The sequence below is a fragment of the Microtus oregoni genome, unplaced genomic scaffold, assembly GCF_018167655.1.
Source record: "Microtus oregoni isolate MIOR12 unplaced genomic scaffold, Mior012 000034F_ref0000314, whole genome shotgun sequence".
Taxonomy (NCBI): Eukaryota; Metazoa; Chordata; class Mammalia; order Rodentia; family Cricetidae; genus Microtus; species Microtus oregoni.
The window spans coordinates 16279099-16282365 of NW_024543093.1; the positions used below are offsets into that span (position 1 = coordinate 16279099).

At 39.5% G+C, this 3267-nt stretch overlaps 1 pseudogene; it reads right to left on the bottom strand.

Annotated features, from left to right (window-relative positions):
- Positions 1-295: 295 nt before the first annotated feature.
- Positions 296-1674, bottom strand: LOC121432481 (annotated as a pseudogene).
- Between the last annotated feature and the right edge of the window lie 1593 nt (positions 1675-3267).

The following is a 3267-nucleotide window of genomic DNA, read 5'->3' on the forward strand; positions in this document are numbered from 1 at the left end:
TCGTTTTTTTTTTTCTTATTAAACTTGTGTTAATGGTCTCAAAATTCTGTGACAGATTTTTTGTTCAGTTGTTTCCATTAAAAAGCACTGATTTGGAATACTAATAATTTAAAACTGCCACACACAAAAAATGGTCCACAAAACATTCTCCTTTCCTTCTGAAGGTTTTACAATGCACTGCTATCATTAACCAGTCTTTCACTATTAAACTTAAATGGCCAGTTGAGACAAACAGATCTGAGACCGTTCTTCCACCACTGATTTAGACTGGGGTGGTAGGTGATAGAGATAATATTCATTTAGCCTTCTGAGCTTTCTGGGCAGACTTGGTGACCTTGCCAGCTCCGGTAGCCTTCTTGTCCACAGCTTTGATGACACCCACAGCAACTGTCTGCCTCATGTCACAAACAGCAAAAGAACCCAGAGGAGGATAGTCAGAGAAGCTCTCAACACACATGGGCTTGCCAGGAACCATATTAACAATGGCCTCATCATCAGATTTCAAGAATTTTGGGCCATCTTCCAGCTTCTTGGCAGAACAACAGTCAATCTTTTCTTTAAGCTCAGCAAACTTACATGCTATGTGAGCTGTGTGACAATCTAGTGCAGGAGCATAGCCAGCACTAATTAGGCCTGGGTGGTGCAGGATAAACACTTGAGCAGTGAAGCCAGCAGCTTCCATTGGTGGGTCATTTTTGCTGTCACCAGCAACGTTGCCACATCTAACGTCTTTGCCAGACATGTTCTTCACATTGAAGCCCACGTTGTCCCCAGGAAGAGCTTCACTCAAAGCTTCATGGTGTATTTCAACAGACTTTGCTTCTGTTGTCACATTGACTGGAGCAAAGATCACCACCATGCCAGGTTTTATAACACCGGTCTCCACTCAGCCCAGAGGGACAGTCTCAATACCACCAATTTTATAGACATCCTGGAAAGGCAGTCGCAGAGGCTTATCAGTTGGATGAGGTGGTGGCAGGATATAATCCAAAGCTTCCAACAGGGTGGTCCCATTGGTGCTACCATCTTTGTGAGTGAATTTCCATCCCTTGAACCAAGGCATATTAGCACTTGGCTCAAGCATGTTGTCACCATTCCAACCAGAAATTGGCACAAATGATACTGTGTCAGGGTTGTAGCCAATTTTCTTAATGTAGGTGCTGACTTCCTTAACAATTTCCTCCTATCTCTTCTGGCTGTCGGGTAGCTCAGTGGAATCCATTTTGTTGACACCAACAATTAGCTGTTTCACACCCAGGGTGTAAGCCAAAAGTGCATGCTCACAGGTCTGCCCATTCTTGGAAATACCAGCTTTGAATTCACCAACACCAGCAGCAACAATCAGGACAGCACAGTCAGCCTGTGATGTGCCTGTAATCATGTTTTTGATGAAGTCTCTGTGTCCTGGGGCATCAAGGATAGTCACATAGTACTTGCTGGTTTCAAACTTCCACAAGGAGATGTCAATAGTGATACCATGCTCACAGTCAGCTTTCATTTTGTCCAAGCCCATGCATACTTGAAGGAGCCTTTTCCCATCTTGGCAGCCTCCTTCTTAAACTTCTCGACAGTTCTTTTGTTGATTCCATCACACTTGTAGATCAGGTGGCCGATTGCAGTGGACTTGCCTGAATCAACGTGTCCAGTGTTGATGTGAGTCTTTTCCTTTCCCATTTTGTCTTTGAATTAGCGGTGTTTTTCACAACACCTGTGTTCTGATGGCAAACCCCTTGCAGAAAAGCTGAAACTAGCTCTTGTAGCCCAGGCTGGCCTCAAAACTACCAGATATCTGCCTCTCTCTAACTCCTGAGTGCTGCGATTAAAGCCATATACCACCACTCGGAATTATTTCTTTTACACTCATCTGTGAAGGCTTTTTTTGGCTCTTGACTATAGTATGAACTTTAATCCAGAAACAGAGGACACACCTGTAAGAGATTTTTGCATGGTTTAAAGTAGATGAATCTATTTTCAGCTATGATTTTGTTTGTGGTAGGAAGACACAAACCTTTGATCCAGATCTTGAGGCATGAAGACACAAGCCTTTGATTTGTATCTCAAGATATGAAGGTAAGAGGACACATGTCTTCAATTCATATCTTTAGGCAGAAAGACACAACTTATTCAGGGCTGTACTTTCTCCTGTAAGCTTATATAAGGTCATAGAAGAAGGAAGTTATTGCTTTTTGTCTGTTTGCTCTTGCCTTGCTAGCAAGTCCATTCCTTCAATAGCATTAGAACATACTTCTACAGGATTCCAGCATCTAATGAAGACCAGCTGGGACATCCAGCTTTGTGGATTGAGCAACTTCTGGATTCTTGGACTTTCCATTCATAGCTCACCATTGTAGAATTTGTTGTATTAGTAGTTGGACCATAGTTTGTCAGTGGTGCTAATAAATCCCATATATATGCTTTCATTATATAAGCTCTTCTAACCTAGAGAACTCTGATTATATAAGAACTTTGGTTATTTAATTCCACTTTTATGGATTATTACACACTTCATCCAAAATTGACAGATTTTTCATTTTAAATTATTTATTTTAGAATACAAATAAAAGATCACTGCAATTTTTTCTTCTGTTCTTGACTTTTCATCAGGCTTAAATGTTCTTTTCAATGTGGAAGAAAATATAGTTTGGTGAATCACCATTTTTCTGACTTAAAAATCACTCCAATATTTGTGTTCATTAATTGATGTTAATATTTTAATAAATATCCCCCTGCAGTATAGCTAATCCTCTTCTTATATTTCCAGGAGTGTGTGTGTGTGTGTGTGTGTGTGTGTGTGTGTGTGTGTGTGTGTTGATTTGCAGGGAGTAAATGAGCTTCAGTTACTTAGGCATTTTCAATGTGTCTTGTGTTACTTGGTGGATCTCCAGTTCTTAGAAAAGTGACTAGTACTAAAAATGATGAAGAAACCTTTTTCCTTGAACTTAATATTAATTGTGCACATCCTTTTATTTACTATAAAAATGCATAATATTGCACACTGATCTGCTAAAGTACTGAATTACATAACTTTATTTTCTAATGCTAAAAAAAATCTTGCATTGAAATAGATCAAAATTTCCCAGGAAAATGATTGCATATGTGTAGTAAACACTGGTGTGTCCATAAAATTAGTAGTGGGAAATAAGCTGAAATCATCACTTTGGAGAAACAAATTTATTTCACTTTTGCTTTCTGTTATCATATCTGAAAGGTAAGGGATGAGGCTGTATGTTACTGCATACAAAATAGGCATATGTATTCCAAAACCTC